Raw genomic sequence first — 18,463 nt, forward strand, 5'->3', positions numbered from 1 at the left:
ATATATCAAAAATTACTTTAAATGTAAATGGATTAAATGCTCCAACCAAAAGACACAGACTGGCTGAATGGATACAAAAACAAGGCCCATATATATGCTGTCTACAAGAAACCCACTTCAGACCTCAAGACACATATAGACTGAAAGTGAGAGGATGGAAAAATATATTCCATGCAAATGGGAAGCAAAAGAAAGCTGGAGTAGCAGTCCTCATATCAGACAAAATAGACCTTAAAATAAAGAAGATTACGAGAGCTAACGAAGGGCACTACATAATGATCAAGGGATCAATCCAAGAGGAAGCCGTAACAATTGTAAATATCTGTGCACCTAACACAGGAGCCCCTCAATACATCCGACAAACACCAGCAGACACAACAGGAGACATTGACAGTAACCCAGTAACAGTAGGAGGCTTTAACATCCCACTCACACCAAGGGACAGATCATCAAACAGAAAATTAATAAGGAAACACAAGTCTTAAATGATACATTGGATGAGATGGATCTCATTGACACCTTCAGGACATTCCACCCAAATGCAGAGGAATACACCCTCTTCTCAAGTGCACATGGAACATTCTCTAGTATAGACCACATCTTGGGTCACAAATCAAATCTCAGTAAATTTAAGAAAACTGAAATCACTTCATGGCAAATAGATGGGGAAACAGTAGAAACAGTGGCTGACTACTTTTCTGGGCTCCAAAATCACTGCAGATGGTGACTGCAGCCATGAAATTAAAAGACTCTTACTCCTTGGAAGGAAAGTTATGACCAACCTAGACAGCATATTAAAAAGTAGAGACATTACTTTGCCAACAAAGGTCCGTCTAGTCAAGGCTATGGTTTTTCCAGTAGTCATGTACGGATGTGCGAGTTGGACTCTAAAGAAAGCTGAGCACCAAAGAATTGATGCTTTTGAACTGTGGTGTTGGAGAAGACTCTTGAGAGTCCCTTGGACTGCAAGGAGATCCAACCAGTCCATCCTAAGGGAGATCAGTCCTGAGTGTTTATTGGAAGGACTGATGTTGAAGCTGAAACTCCCAATACTTTGGCCACCTCATGCGAAGAGCTGACTCACTGGAAAAGACCCTGATGCTGGGAAAGATTGAAGGCGGGAGAAGGGGACGACAGAGGATGAAGTGGTTGGATGGTATCATCGACTCAATGGACACTGAGTTCGGGTAAACTCTGAGAGCTGGTGATGGACAGGAAGGCCTGGCGTGCTGCAGTCCATGGGGTTGCAAAGAGTCAGACATGACTGAGCAACTGAATTGAACTGAAGGAAACAAAAGAACTGTACATAGAAAATTATAAGACACTAATGAAAGAAATCAAGGATGACATAAACAGATGGAGAGATATTCCATGTTCCTGGGTAGGAAGAGTCAATATTGTGAAAATACCAAACACAATCTATAGATTCAATGCGATCCCTATCAAATTACCAAGGTAATTTGCGATCGCAAGGTAATTTGATTGGCATTTTTCACAAAACTAGAACAAAAAATTTCACAGTTCATATGGAAACACAAAGGACCCCAAATAGCCAAAGCAGTCTTGAGAAAGAAGAATGGAGCTGGAGGAATTAACCTTCCTGACTTCAGATTACACTACAAAGCTACAGTCATCAAGACAGTATGGTACTGGCACAAAAACAGAAATACAGACCAATGGAACAAGATAGAAAGCCCAGAAATAAACCCATGCACCCACGGGTGCCTTATTTTTGACAAAGGAGGCAAGAATATACTATGGTCAAAGACAGCCTCTTCAATAAATGGTGCTGGGAATACTGGACAGCTAAATGTAAAAGAAAGAAATTAGAACACTTCCTAACACCATACACAAAGATAAACTCAAAATGGATTAAGAACCTAAATGTAAGACCATAAACTATAAAACTCTTAGAGGAAAACACGTGCAGAACACTCAATGACATAAATCAAAACAAGATGCTCTATGACCCACCTCCAGGAGTAATAGAAATAAAAACAAAAGTAAGCTAGGTGAAAAGACAGACCTCAGAATGGGAGAAAAATCACAGTAAATGAAACAACTGACAAAGGATTAATTTCCAAAATATACAAGCAGCTCATACAACTCGGTAACAGAAAAACAAACATCCCAATCAAAAAGTGGGAAAAAGACCTAAACAGACATTTCTCCAAAGAAGACATACAGATGGCTAACAAACACATGAAAAGATGCTCAATATTACTCATTATTAGAGAAATGCAAATCAAAACTACAATGGGATATCACCTCACACCGGTCAGAATGGCCATCATCAAAAAGCCTATAAACAATAAATGCTGGAGAAGGTGTGGAGAAAAGGGAACGCTTTTGCACTGTTGCTGCTGCTGCTAAGTTGTTTCAGTTGTGCCTGACTCTGTGCAACCCCATAGACAGCAGCCCACCAGGCTCTGCCATCCCTGGGATTCTCCAGGCAAGAACACTGGAGTGGGTTGCCATTTCCTTCTCCAATGCATGAAAGTGAAAAGTGAAAGTGAAGTCGCTCAGTCATGTCCGACTCTTTGCGACCCCATGGACTGCAGCCCACCAGGCTCCTCCGTCCATGGGACTTTCCAGGCAAGAGTACTGGAGTGGGGTGCCATTGCCTTCTCCTTTGCACTGTTGGTGGGAATGTAAATTGATACAGCCACTATGGAAGATGATATAGAGATTCCTGAAAAAAACTAGGAATAAAACCACCATACGACCCAACAATCCTACTCCTAGGCATATACCCTGAGGAAACCAAAACTGAAAGAAACACACGGATTCCATTGTTCATTGCAGCACTATTTACAATAGCTAGAACATGGAAGCAACCTAGATGTCCACTGACAAATGAATGGATAAAGAAGTTGTGATACATGTACACAATAGAATATTACTCAGCCATAAAAACAAACACACTTGAGTCAGTTGTAATGAGGTGGATGAACCTAGAACCTATTATACAGAGTGAAGTAAGTCAGAAAGAAAAAGATAAATATTGTATTCTAACACATATATACGGAATCTAGAAAAATGGTACTGAAGAATTTATTCACAGGGCAGCAGTGGAGAAACAGACAGAGAATAGACTTATGGACATGGGGATAGGGGAGGTGGGGGCGAGATGTATGGAAAGAGTAACATGGAAACTTACATTACCATATGTGAAATAGATAGCCAACGGGAATTTGCTGTATGGCTCAGGAAACTCAAATAGGGGTTCTGTATCAACCTAGAGGGGTGGGATGGGGAGGGAGATGGGAGGGAGGTTCCAAAGGGAGGGGATATATGTATACCTATGGCTGATTCATGTTGAGGTTTGACAGAGAAACAACAAAATTCTGAAAAACAGTTATCCTTCAATAAAAAAAAAAAATTTTTAATTAAAAAAAAAAACAACCCAAAAGCCAACTCTCCAGTATGAGGTGCTGACTTCTAAGTGCCCAATGTTTTCCATCCTTCTGAAATCTGAAAACCCTTACTGTTGGTGTTTCTCACTTGGCACTAAACCCCTGCTCTGTGCTGTGTTTAAATTTGTTTTGGTTTTTAATCTTTTCCTGTGCATGTTATCTTATTTCTAAAAAGCACATAAATTCTCTGAAGCCAGGCACTGACGGTACTCTAAAATTAGAGGCTGGAAGTGTGTTTCCAAAGTTTTTTTCAATCTTTCCAAGACCATGTCTCAAACCCTCCCTCTGTGTCTACCTCCTCAGTGCTTAGACTAGAACAGGGTCAGTGTTATGATATATGAGGCTATGGAAACAACCTATCTGGATCAGGCTGTCAGATTTTTAGTTTAAACAGTGGCTGATGGAGACAGGGGTAAAGGGGCGTTTGCTTATCAGGAAGGCAGGTGCACATGAAAAGAATGAGTGAAGAGCAACTGCTTCATCTCGGGAAATACCTAATTCCATTAGGAGATCCCCAGCATACATTAATCATACAAGACAAGACTTGTTTAGGGACCACACAGCTGTCTCTGCAGGAAACTGAGCTCATAAATCAAAGCTCTGTCCCCAGAAGAAATACTGTTTGCCCTCTTCACCAACTCCTTCCTTTCCCCCCTTTTCAGGTCATTCACCCTGATAGGATAGGGAATGTGGGCCATTCACATTAAGACACGAATGTCTCTCAACTTAAATGAGGCCTACACTGAACAAGTGACGCTGTTTCAGTGCATCCAGTTAACAACTTTGGAAATCAGGAAATGAAGCTGCCTCAGGTTTCACTGTGATTACTACAATTGCTTACCAGGCACAAGTATCAAAAATAAGTAATAACCTGATCACCTGACTGCTAGGTAAAATCGTATTACAGAGTACCTTAGGTCTCTGCTCCCTAAGCTGTCCTTTTCATTAAGGAACAAAAAGAGACAGGAAAGGAAATCGAGAGGATTCCACTGGCCACTCAAGAAAACAGGAAACTGACTTCTTGAAGCCCCTCAAGCATAACGCTAGGGGTGCCATGGACTAGTATTTTTAATAAGGTCCTTAAAGGATGTGGTCAGATATGACAGTTTGCATCAAAAGTCTTCAAAATGTTCATATCTGCTGATACAGCATCCCATTCCCAGGTTGGAGATACACACAAACATTTGTGTGAAAGTGTGTTTGTTGCAATAGTATTTATACTAAGAAAAAAATCAGTATTCAACAGAAAATTGACTAAATAAATTGGCTAAATAAATATTCAACAGATAATTGGCTAAATAAATTGTACATTCATGTGTCTGACTGACACGCAACTATTAAAAAACCGCTGAGGAAGAATATTCAATGACATGGGAGAATACTCATGACAGCACCAGTGGGAAAACATAATTATAAAACACTATACATAGTATATGAGCTCCATTTTGTGAAAAGAGTTAAGTATGTATGCAAAAGAAAAAAGACTGAGAGGATGTATATGTAAAATAGTGGCCATCTCTATTTTCAAAGCTGGAAGTAATCAACATCTGTAACTTATTTTTAATATTTTAATTATTATTTTACGATTGGGAGAAAAGTTGGGGTTTTTTTTTTAAAGGATGCTGTTTATTTGCTCTGCATGGTTTTTCAACATGCAGTTACTCTCAGATTTGCCCACATCACAGGCCAGTTTCAGAATAATCTGAAAGCCTTAGGGAAAACCCAACTGTTTTACGTCTTAAACTTTTCAGGTCACTCCAAAAAAGGGGAACTTAACTTTTTGAAGTAGAAAATGCCTCAGTTCCTAAATCTGCATCAACTATTACTTCCCATCCATCAGTCCCTATCAAAGAAATAGTCTGTCCAAGTCCAGATTCAAACCCAGCTAGTCTGTGAAATCTGTGAATAACCAGTCTCATGTCCCCTGTTTTTGTGTCTGCTCCAAAAATATGGCAGAAAAACACCCTGATGTGGAAGAAGTCACCATCCTTAGGCACAGGAGGCCTCTATACTGTATCATTTGAGGAACGCCTCTGCTAGCTCAGTTGGTAAAGGATCCGCCTGCAATGCAGGAGACCCTGGTTCAATTCCTAGGTCAGGAAGATCCCCTGGAGAAGGGATAGGCTACCCACTCCTGTATTCTTGGGCTTCCCTTGTGGCTCAGCTGGTAAAGAATCCACCTGCAATGCGGGAGACCTGGGTTCGATCCCTGGGTTGGGAAGGTCCCCTGGAGAAGGGCAAGGCTACCCACTCCAGTATTCTGGCCTAGAGAATTCCACGGACTCTATAGTCCATGGGGTCACAAAGAATCAGACATGACTGAGCGACTAGCACAGAGACTCAAAGCACCCTTCTTATCACAACATTGCTCCCTCTCCTGCTGCTGCTGCTAAGTCGCGTCAGTTGTGTCCGACTCTGTGTGACCAAATAGACGGCAGCCCACCCGTCCCTGGAATTCTCCAGGCAAGAACACTGGAGTGGGCTGCCATTTCCTCCTCCAGTGCATGAAAGGGAAAAGTGAAAGTGAAGTCGCTCAGTTGTGTCCGACTCTTCGCGACCCCACGGGCTGCAGCCCACCAGGCTCCCCCGTCCCTGGGTTTCCCAGGCGAGAGCGCTGGAGTGGGGTACCATGGCCTTCTCTGCCTCTCCTGCTAAGTGCTCCTGGCCTCACGGCCGGGTGTTGAAGCCGCAACAGAAAAGCAATCAGCCTGTTGATTCTGGAGTGGGCTGCCTTCGCCTTCTCCGCCTCTCCTGTTAAGCGGTCTGAAAGCCACATGGCCAGGTGTTGAGGTCTCAACAGAAAAGCCATCAGCCTGTCGATTCTGGAGTGGGCTGCCATCGCCTTCTCCGCCTCTTCTGCTAAGTGTTCCTGCTCCTGGCCACACGGCCGGGTGTGGAGGATCCCAACAGAAAAGCCATCAGCCTGTCGATTCTGGAGTGGGGTGCCATCGCCCTCTCCGCCTCTCCTGCTAAGCGGTCTGCAAGCCTCACGGCCAGGTATGGAGGATCCCAACAGAAAAGCCATCAGTCTGCTGATTCTGGAGTGGGCTGCCATCGCCTTCTCCGCCTCTCCCGCTCAGCGCTCCTGCTCCTGGCCACACGGCCGGGTGTGGAGGCCCCAACAGAAAAGCCTCAGCTGCCGATTCTGGAGGGGCGCTGTCAGCAGGTGTGCTTGTCCCAGGAGCACGAGGAGCCTCAGGGCAGGATGAGGCAAAAAGCCCCATTAATACACGGCAGGTCAGCCCATGGGACTGCCAGACAGTCCCTGATTACAAGCCCTTTCTGCAGAAGTCCGGTCTTGATTAATGCGCTCAGTGGGGGATGAAACAAAATACAAGAATAACAGGAAGGGTCAGGTGCAGAGGTTATAAACCGGTGAACCAATCTGGCCCATAAACATGTTTTGTTTGACCTCTTCTACGTGAAGTAAAAAAAAAAAATTTAACTGTGACATTTCACATAAAGGTATCTATTTTTGGCATCTCTTCTAAATATCAGAAGATTTAGCAACACTGGGCCTACAATCCCCCAGAGCAACAACTGGCTGTCCTGTCTGGAAGGGCATGTACTTTCAAACTCCCGGGTGCCAGGTACAGTACTGACTGTGAATGATGCCAGCCCTGGACCCCAGCTCATGCCTATGCCCTGCCTCGTTCCTATACGTGTCTGAGTCTGCTATACCCTCCCTAGAGCCAGGGGAGAGGAAGGACAAGGGCCCTTCTCAGTTCGCTGTACTGTATTTCTGTTTCAAACCTGTTTCAACACTCTACCAAGAAAGGAGAAATGCGCCTGAGAGTAAGGAGCTGTCATTCTTCTCACAAAAAAGAAACTAAAACTTGTTTTAGTTCTGAGAGTCCCAGCTGGCTAGCAAAAAGGTTTCAGAGATCCCCGAGAGATTTGCACAGACTGAAGTATACTCACACTGGCTGTCAAAGTATTCAAATAGCTAGTTTCTAAATGAGAGCGTGAGTAACATTTAAAGACCACAGTTCCTTTTCATTGGAGTTCCTCCCCTTCAGGGAATCCACCCCTAATCCTTAGCTGGTAATCTCAATTCATTATGTGCCAATGGGGCATACTGACTCAGAATTGAACACAAAATTTTAGAGCAGTTCCTTCTGAATTCTAGGGAGGAAACTTTCTAATTGTCTAATCAGAAATTCCTGTTGTTGGAATAAAATCTCAGTACTCAACATAAAAGTGTTTCTAATGTGGACTCACCCTGTCAAATAATTTATGTGTTATTTCATAATTTATCCATGTAACACCGATAATTATTTCCTTTGATCACCTGGATATGGAGACACTAAGTAAACCACTGACTTAAATTCATTAACGCCTAGCTTCTAAAGTGCTGAGTGGTTTTCAAGCTGTAAAATAGGCCTGCTTAAGTCTAAAATTATCACGCTTCTATAACTACATTTATGTCCCAGAATATTAGTTTTAAATCACTGCGATGATTAAAACAAATTCAAACTATATTATGAATTAATATAATAAACAAAGCTAACCGAGTAAAACCTACAGGTGCCTTAAATACTATGAGCATGGCAGAAGATGAAAACAATCAGGTCTGACAACACGTCGGCTCAGAAACAATGTTAGACTAATATAAATCAGAAACATGTTTCCACAGAGACACTAAACTTACTAAATATTAATAGAAAGATATTCTACTACTTATTTTTTCCACTTAATCATTTCCAAATAATTTAGTAATAGCTACATACAAGATATTTAATCGAATAACTAGAACCTCTAAGTATCTAGTTAAAATCTTCTTTCTGAAATGTCACCTATTTTACTGTTACCTCTAGGCTGGAAATGATACTGTTACGAATAAATCATCAAATGCACCTGTGGAAATGGAAAGGCCTACTTTGGCAGCCGTCACTCACGGGGACAGTGTCAGGCACGTCACTGCAGCATAGGTTGTCAGCGCAGGCAACAGGTAGCACACGGAGGGAAAGTAGCCAGGATAAAGTCCAAAGCCCCAGTCACTGTCTCCCAAGGTCAGATTTTCTTTCACAAACTATTCCTGACACAGAGCAAAATGTATTCAAATGAAATGTATTCAGAAGAAAACAAGCCAATGTACCACTTTCTCCCTGGCACCTGAGATGACATACAGGGCAGGCAACACATTTTCTAACCAAGGGGATTTCCTTGGAGGGAGGGTTCTGGAACAGAAACGTGGGATCTGAGTTCTCTCTCTCTAGCTACCACAAAGACAAAGAGAATGGCTAGGACTAAGCGGGGAAGAGAGAACGCAAGAGCCACCAGGAAAGAGGAATAAGACAAGGCAAACAGATTTTCTCTGCGTTCTTGGCTGACTGTGGCTTGTGCCTAGATTCCCTGGCCCTGCAGCATAACCAACCCACTGCCAGAAAAAATGGCTTTTTCAACAGCAGTCCCTTGGAGTTTTCTCCCCTTGCCCTTGTAACTTCCAGAAATTCCTGAACCTCTTGCACAGCAAGGAAGGGGGCTTAAGAGTGAAAACTCTTTTTCTTTTTTAGAAATAAAGTCAGTAACAACTTACTCAAGAACAACAAACAGTTTGACACTGGATAGCAGGTCCTTGGCTTGGTCTAATGTAACACTGAGGTTTTTCCAACTTCAAAAGCCTTTGAATTACATGGCACTGGCACCGCACGGCAATTACTGAGGCCTGTCTTTCCTCCCTTGGCTGCCTATCTATTATTTTCCCTGGACAAAGGTAACATTTGTTCAGTAAGTACTTACTGAGCATCTACCGTGTGCCAATCACCATATACTGTGGCAAAAGAAAAAAAGGGAGACGAGCAAATGTGGTCCCTGGCCTCACTAAGCTTCACTTCAGTTCAGTCACTCAGTCGTGTCTGACTCTTTGCGACCCCATGAACTGCAGCACGCCAGGCCTCCCTATCTATCACCAACTCCTGCAGTTTACCCAAATTCATGTCCATTGAGTCAGTGATGCCATCCAGCCATCTCATCCTCTGTTGTCCCCTTCTCCTCCTGCCCTCAATCTTACCCAGCATCAGGGTCTTTTCAAATGAGTCAGCTCTTTGCATCAGGTGGCCAAAGTATTGGAGTTTCAGCTTCAACATCAGTCCTTCCAATGAACACCCAGGACTGATCTCCTTTAGAATGGACTGGTTGGATCTTCTTGCAGTCCAAGGGACTCTCAAGAGTCTTCTCCAACACCACAGTTCAAAAGCATCAATTCTTCGGTGCTCAGCTTTCTCTATAGTCCAACTCTCACATCCATACACGACTACTGGAAAAACCATAGCCTTGACTAGACGGACCTTTGTTGGCAAAGTAATGTCTCTGCTTTTTAATATGCTGTCTAGGTTGGTCATAACTTTCCTTCCAAGGAGTAAGCGTCTTTTAATCTCATTGAGCTTACATTCTATTATGGGCATAATAAGCCTGTGTAAAAATTCAAAGTATGTAGAAACAGACAATGTAGAAAGTAAACATCTACTATAATCAACTATAATTGACCATTTGGTATAAACTATTTCAAATTATCTTCTGCGTATGTAAAGAACAATACTTACCCATATTTTGTAATGAGGTCATACTATCTGAGCAGTTTTGCTACTTCCTCCCCTTTAACAATCCATCTTGAGGTCTTTCCATTACATTCTTTTTAAGATACGTTTCCACCTTTCAGGGCTTCCCTTGTGGCTCAGCTGGTAAAGAATCCGCCTGCAATGCAGGAGACCTGGTTCGATCCCTGGGTTGGGAAGATCCCCTGGAGAAGGGAAAGGCTACCCACTCCTGTATTCTGGGCTGGAGAATTCCATGGACTGTATAGTCCATGGGATTGCAAAGAGCTGGACACAACTGAGCGACTTTCACTTTCACTTTTCCACCTTTCAAGAGAATCCTCTGTAACATTCCCCACTTAAACTATTGTGATCTCCCATGTAGGACTCTTTAGGGACTTGAGAGAAGGCTGAAAAAGTCCATAGAAGGCCAACTTCCCCCGGGTACCTCCCCAGTGAATGCACAAAGGCTCTACCTCTGGAATTGACTGCACTGTCTCGTTGCTTTCCCAGAGTCGGGTCTCAGCTTTGGATTCTATCCTTGCTTTGTGCCTACAATCTCTCAGATGACAAAACAGAGGCTTCTTGGATTCTCTCTTTATTATGCTCTTTCTTCACAGCTATTCACACCAAAATCATACTGAATCCACTGATAATTAAAAATCAGTATCTAAAAATATGGCCCTTTCCTTTCAGCGGATATCTAACTTTAAATTGTCTGTAGATGTCTTAAAATGGGGCTTCCCAGGTGGCCTAGCACTAAAGAATCACCTGCCAATGCAGGAGACTCAGGAGATATGTATTCCATCCCTGGGTCAGAAGATCCCCCGGAGAAGGAAATGGCAACCTGCTCCAGTATTCTTGCTTGGCGGGCTGCATCCCATGGACTTGCAAAGTCGGACACAATTGCGTGCGCATGCACATCTTACAATGTGGGGAAATGAAAAATTGGAAGTAGTGTAAATTGTCTGTTGTTTGTCCCCAAACCAAGACCACACTAAGGAGTCTTCTGTAAGGCAGAGGTTACACAATAATTTAAAACACTGGTATCTGGAGACAAGATTAAATTCAGAAGTACAAAGATTGAGAACTGTTTAGTCAAACCACCTGGGCCATCTGTGCCACCTGCCAAGTCCCATCAAAGAAGAAAGTTGGCTGTTCTTAGCTTTTGCTATCTTTGTCCCTCATAAGAAAAACATAAAATCATAAAACATAAACACAAGATTTATAATAACTATTACAATATTGTAAAGTAATTAGCCCCCAACTAAAATAAATAAATTTATTTAAAAAAAAAAAATAGCTAGAAAGTGGAATGAAGGCCAGTGACATTCTGCTCACCCACCACCTTAAACTAGAAAGAGATGAGTCACAAAAAAAAAAAAAGAGAGAGAGATGAGTCACAAATATTCATATCACAGCCTACTAAAACACAATACTAATCAATATATTCAATGATGGACCAGAACATTATAAAGCCTATTTATCAACTATGTTGTCATCAATATATATGCTCCCAAAATATTTCCCTAAGACCCAGAAGTGGTAATATAAGTTAGTTCCTGGGTATGAATGTAAGTTAAACACTCCTCTGTGTAAGTGAATGGGTTAGAATTTCTTAGCGAGCTTTGCTACCCCTTCAAAACCCCTACCCCCCCACCCCCACCCCGACCTTTGCTGAGGCAGGGCCACAATACTTGCTTAGTGATTACTGGAAAAATCCTAATAAACATTCTCTACTTTTCCCCCAAGGCTCTTAAGTCTCCAACTATGCAGAACTGTATGAACAAACTAAGTTATAAGTAATAACATTTTGGTGTGCCTGAAATCGCCAAATGAATTTAGAGAAGAAAAAAAAAGAGTGACTATTCAATAAATTACAGCATTCCCTAGATTTCCATTTTCCCCTGAAGAAAAGCTACCCCCACCTCTGCCCTCAGAACTTACCACCATGGCCATGCCCATGCCTCAGACCTTTCAAGCAGTCACTGGTGGCCTTTCCCCAGGATAAGTTGATGTTTACATCCCCTATCTTAAGTTCCCCAATTTGAGGCTCTTGGGTCTGCTGCTGTCAACACAGGCCTATTCCAGGTTTATTCCTAAAGAGTAAATTCCCTGCTAGGGGGCTCTAGGGTGTCTGAACCAGACTAACTCCCATGGAGTCCTAACGAGGGTTGCATTCTTAGGAGATCCTATAAACTTTCAAGGGTACCAGCAGATGGCCACCTTCTGTTCAGAAATAAATACACTCCTGTGTCTTTGGTAAAAGCAAGAATTTTTAAAACTCTTAAAACAGCATCTCTCTAGAAGAAAGGAAAATTAAATTCTGAAATTATAAGCATTTATTCTATAGATTTTAGCCAAAAGAGCACAAAATTTAGCTCCGGTGCCAATCCTTGTGCCAACTTTAAATGTATATATATTTGAAACAAACAAAAACACAAGAATATGTAAAAAAATTAAAAAACCAGAACAATAAAGCAGGTTGATATAACTTTTTTTTAAGCAGCACACTATTAACAGCAAAGGCAGAAGTCAAGAAACTTTGGTTCTGGTCCTTGTAACTGTCCCTCCAGCTGGTTACCAGGACTAGTGATTGAGTCTTCCACGGCTTGGTTACTCACTGATGAAATGACAGGGCTGGAAGGCTGGTCTAAGTATCTCTGCATCGTTCTAAACTTGACTCAGTTTCGTTAAATGCATCTCTACTCAGCAAAGTGTGGGTACATTTCCTTTATGACTCTTCACACCAAACATTCAACTACGTTAAGGAGCTGATCTCTTACTAAGAGTAAGCATGAGAAACAACAAAGACTAATCTGTCTTGAACACAAAAACAAAGAAGAAAAAGTGGGATGGAAATAAAACAAAGAAGAGACTTCTGCTTCAACATTTCTGCAAAATATGGATCACTCTACAGTTTGTACTCAGTTTTAAATTCTCTCCCTTAACCAGGAAACTGAAACAAGTAACAAATCCCAAATAAGAAACCCCACAGTCTTGGGTTGTGTTTGAAAGGGAGCACTGTGCCAAGTACAAACAAAAGTGCTGGCTCTTCTGCTTGCAGGCCCTGAAACTACAGGAAGGCAGCTCAGGTGTTCACCCTGACCTACTGGATCTCAGACAGATCAATGACTGATCACACAGAACTGCCATGGAATATTCCACATCAAGTGAAAACCAGGGTTAGGCTAAGTTAGGAAAATGGTATCAATATAATTTAGGTGAAAAATCAGGACACAAAAACTACACAAACACTTATGGCCACATCTATATAAATTCAGTTGATGAAAATACAACAAAAATTTAAGTGATTTGTGTCATGCATCTCCTTTTTTCCCACACTTAAAATATTTAAAAACTGACCACTGGAGAAAAAAATTGAGCAAACCTCATTCTAATTTACACGATTCCTTTCTAACTCAGCACTTAGTTAAAATAACTGATCTTCTTCATTGCTCTTTTGTTTATATATAGAATTTTTTCCATGTCAAAATTAAAAATATTTTGACTACCAACATTATAAGTCTGTTTCTAAATAACTTGGGTAAAGAATTCAGATATCAAGCTGGCAGAAATTGGATCATTTTGTAAGATACTTATTTCTCAAACCAAAAGATGCTTTAGCAAGTTTCCAAACTTTTCCTGGAAAGTGGCCTACAGGCAATGCTTACTGCCAAGTTCCCCACCTTCCCCAACCTTAGCAATCCACCAGCATACTTTTTAGTTTCTGGCTAGGAACATCTTTGGCTTTGTAGGCAAAAGAGTTTCTGTCACAACTACTCAACTCTGCCACCATAAACCAGCCACAGACACTACACAAATGGATGAGTGTGGCTACGTTTCAGTAAAACTTATTTTACAGGCAGTGGGCCAGCTTTGGCCTGTGTGCAGTCATTTGTTAGTCTGTGGTATACAGCACACTAGAGAACATCCTTGTAGCATGGAGAGACAATGAAAAGACCCAAAGGACTGACTGCTCCTTCACAGGGAACGACCATCAGCCCTTACTTTGACAGCCATACCAATCTTCAAGACTTCTCTTTGAAAGTGGAATATTAATGAATTCCCCCCCACCAAAGTCAATGAATTGGTTCCTCAAATAAAGCAGTTTTCAACCATGATATTGAGACACAACATAGCTATGTGGAACGTGCTGCATTTACTACTAATGATACAACACTGGTTTTAAAGTGATTTTTAAAAAACTTATAAAAGGGACAATCAGTCTTATCTCTCTAGCCAGCCTGGACCTGTACACCGCCCTGGATGTACTTCCAAGAGCGAAGAACTCATGTACAGACTGTTGAAGAGACTTCAAGCCCAGCCTTTTCCATCTGAAGATAACAAATCCACTCTCTCACTAACAGCTCAAACATGTCAGGTTTGGATCCGTTAGAATCTTAATATTCATCAAAACATATATGAAGTCAAGGAAGATATATTTTCCTTTCATGAGCTTTCACTGTTATCACAGAAAAACTTGAAACTGCATGAAAGATGAAAGAAAGAGAACTATCAAGGAGAAATAACTACTGTTATCATTTTGGCTCCTTTCCCGTCAAATCCTTTCTCTGTGTATATCAGAAAAACAAAATGCTTTCAGTAAGATTCCTCTCTACTTTCTTCATGAAATATTATATTATAAGCACTATCCTATATTATTAACTGTCTCAAAATATGATTTTTAGTGTCTGTATTAAAAATCCATCAAACAGATGGACTATAAGTATTTCAGTTTCTCCCCTATTGTTGGATATTTATATCATCTATTTTTTATAATATTACATGAAAAGTTGAAAATAATCCCATGGAAGCTTATGAAACTATTTAATACTTTATATTTATGTATTTGACAGCAGGTGTTCCCTAAAACAGAGCAATATTCTGGAGCCCTTAAGATCAAGGCACATCAGAATACACATCAGTGACCACAGGAAGAGGTATACACCCCAGGAGCACCGGACCCATGACTAGAAAACAGGCCATCTGAGTCCCTGAAATTCTTTACTAAAGGCAGATGAGGTAGTCGAGTTAACCAACATGACAAGTGGGGCCCAAGTGAGATGGTATCACAGAACTGAGCCTTGATTGCTCTCTCTGTAACACCCAACAGAGGAAAACTGTTTTGACTTGACTGCTATTATTAAAATTGTGCAGGAGAGAGGATGTTAAAAAGCTTGTGGCAGATGTTTCATTTATAGCATATAATAAATTTGTGAGATATTCACTTTGACATAGAAGGTCAACTAATTGGTCTTTTTCCCCTGGGCAAATGAAAGACAGCTGTCTGCTGAGTGTTTTGTCTGCAGGGCACGATGGGGCAGAATGTCCAAAAAAACACATGTGAATGTCAGCCTGGTAGCAGCAGCAGCACTGTATGTTTCCAATAGTGGCCAAGGGCTATGAAACCTCTAGAGCCTTAACGAGTAGAATCCACCTGTTTTTCCTTTTATCTAGCTGCCAATCAGAAAACTGAAACAAATTATTAATCTAATTAATATAATTTATAATACTAGAAACTTTCCCTCATAAATTGTCTGCTCTGAAGCAAGCCAAACAGGAACACAAGATAACTTAGTGGAGAAAGGGAGTCACAGAGGCCCTCTTGAGCTATGTATTTTTTAAAAGTTCCATGAAATAATGCCATTTACAACAATATGGATGGATACAGAGATTATTATACTAAGTGAAGTAAGTCAGAGAAAGACAAATACCATATGATTTCAATTATAAGTGGAATCTAAAATATGGCAAAATGAATTTATTTGCAAAACAGAAAGAGACACAGACACAGAAAATAAACTTATGGTAATCAAAGAGGAAAGGGGGTAGGGGGATAAATTAGAAGTTTGGGATTAGCAGATACCAACTACTACATATAAAATAGATAAACAACAAAGTTTTATGGTATAGCACAGAGGACTATATTCAATATCCTATAATAAACCACAATGGAAAAGAATATGAAAAAGAATGTAGAGATATATGTATAACTAAATCACTTTGTTGTACACCAGAACCTAACACAACACTGTAAATCAATTACACTCCAATTTTAAAAAATAATAAACAGAGAAAAAAAATTTAAAAGCTCCAGTTCAGATCTCAGTTTCCAAATTGAAAGATATGAAGTAAAAGACCCTTGAGAGTCCCTTGGACTGCAAGGGGATCAAACCAGTCCATCCTAAAGGAATCAGTCTTGAATATTCATTGGAAGGACTGATGCTGAAGCTTTAATACTCTGGCCACCTGATGTGAAAAACTGACTCATTAGAAAAGACCCTGATGCTGGTAAAGATTGAAGGCGGGAGGAGAAGGGGACAACAGAGGATGAGATGGTTGGATGGCATCACCGACTCAATGGATATGAGTCTAAGCAAGCTCTGGGAGTTGGTGATGGGACAGGGAAGCCTGGTGTGCTGCAGTCTATGTAGTTGCAAAGAGTAGGACATGACTGAGTGACTGAACTGACTGACTGATGAAGTAAAAGGAGTGTATGTGTATTTTATAAAATACATAAACACAGCAAAATTAAGTCTGAGCCAATCAAGGTAATGCAACAATATTAATTTTTAACTTAAACATGGGAAAAGGAACATTTCTAGTTAAAATCTGTATCTGATACTGTACAGTTGACCCTTGAACAATATACAGATTAACCCCAGTGTAATTTATAGTGGAAAAGGTCAGTTTTCGTTCCAATCCCAAAGAAAGGCAACGCCAAAGAATGCTCAAACTACCGCACAATTGCACTCATCTCACGTGCTAGTAAAGTAATGCTCAAAATTCTCCAAGCCAGGCTTCAGCAATACGTGAACCGTGAACTTCCAGATGTTCAAGCTGGTTTTAGAAAAGGCAGAGGAACCACAGATCAAATTGCCAATATCCAATGGATCATCGAAAAAGTAAGAGAGTTCCAGAAAAACATCTATTTCTGCTTTATTGACTATGCCAAAGCCTTTGACTGTGTGGATCACAATAAACTGTGGAAAATTCTGAAAGAGATGGGAATACCAGACCATCTGACCTGTCTCTTGAGAAACCTGTATGCCAGTCAGGAAGCAACAGTTAGAACTGGACATGGAAGAACAGACTGGTTCCAAATAGGAAAAGGAGTACGTCAAGGCTGTATATTGTCACCCTGCTTATTTAACTTCTATGCAGAGTACATCATGAGAAACGCTGGGCTGGAAGAAACACAAGCTGGAATCAAGAGTGCCGGGAGAAATATCAATAACCTCAGATATGCAGATGACACCACCCTTATGGCAGAAAGTGAAGAAGAACTAAAGAGCCTCTTGATGAAAGTGAAAGAGGAGAGTGAAAAAGTTGGCTTAAAGCTCAACGTTCAGAAAACTAAGATCATGGCATCTGGCCCCATCACTTCATGGGAAATAGATGGGGAAACAGTGGAAACAGTGTCAGACTTTATTTTTTTGGGCTCCAGAATCACTGCTGATGGTGACTGCAGCCATGAAATTAAAAGACGCTTACTCCTTGGAAGGAAGGTTATGGCCAACCTAGATAGCATATTTAAAAGCAGAGACATTACTTTGCCAACAAAAGTCCGTCTAGTCAAGGCTATGGTTTTTCCAGTGGTCATGTATGGATGTGAGAGCTGGACGGTGAAGAAAGCTGAGCGCCGAAGAATTGATGCTTTTGAGCTGTGGTGTTGGAGAAGACTCTTGAGAGTCCCTTGGACTGAAAGGAGATTCAATCAATCCATCCTAAAAGAGATCAATCCTGGGTGTTCACTGAAAGGTCTGATGTTGAAGCTGAAACTCCAATACTTTGGCCATCTCATGCGAGGGGTTGACTCATTGGAAAAGACCCTAATGCTGGGTAGGATTGGGGGGCGGGAGGAGAAGGGGACGACAGAGGATGAGATGGTTGGATGGCATCACCGACTCGATGGACATGGGTTTGAGTAGACTCTGGGAGTTGGTGATGGACAGAGAGGCCTGGCGTGCTGCAATCATGGGGTCGCAGAGTCGGACATGACTGAGCGACTGAACTGAACTGAATTTATAGTTGGCCCTCCATATCCATGGTTCCTCCACAAACTCAACCAACTAGAGGCTATGTAGTACTGCCGTATTTCCTACTGAAAAACACGTATAAGTGGTCTCACGCAGTTCAAACCCGTGTTGTTCAAGGATTAACTGCATTTACCTATGGAATTTTTAGAAAGATTATTTTTTGTACCTGTCTGACAAAGATTTGCATGAACAGGCCACAAACTCTTCTTTTCGTGTCTATGCCACGTGATCTTTGGATCTGCAAATACAAAAAAACCTAAAGATATGCCTCTCAAAACCACGAGAAGAATCAAGTTATTTGTAAAATCTGTCAAATGTGGGAAGTAACCACTATCACCTCACACTGAGAACGCTGGAAAGAGCTGGAGTCAGTGCTTCTGGACAATGGCACGGGCGACCAACAGACCCGTGGGAAAGGAGCACTAAACTCCCAACACCACAGAGTTAACTGTCACAGTATCTGACCACA

At 41.4% G+C, this 18,463-nt stretch overlaps 1 protein-coding gene and 1 long non-coding RNA gene across 4 annotated transcripts in view; both read right to left on the bottom strand.

The window, feature by feature from the left end:
- MACO1 (macoilin 1) overlaps positions 1–18,463 on the bottom strand; it is a 65,203-nt gene that overhangs the window by 22,632 nt on the left and 24,108 nt on the right. The window lies entirely within an intron of this gene.
- On the bottom strand, positions 4,993–18,232 carry LOC145543821 (uncharacterized). The gene is made up of 2 exons (XR_014081069.1): positions 16,709–18,232; positions 4,993–9,263 (listed from the first exon to the last, which is right to left on the bottom strand). It is a non-coding gene; the product is annotated as an uncharacterized LOC145543821 (long non-coding RNA).

Source organism: Giraffa tippelskirchi, chromosome 3 (genome assembly GCF_054371585.1).
Source record: "Giraffa tippelskirchi isolate mGirTip1 chromosome 3, T2T-mGirTip1v1.2.pri, whole genome shotgun sequence".
Taxonomy (NCBI): Eukaryota; Metazoa; Chordata; class Mammalia; order Artiodactyla; family Giraffidae; genus Giraffa; species Giraffa tippelskirchi.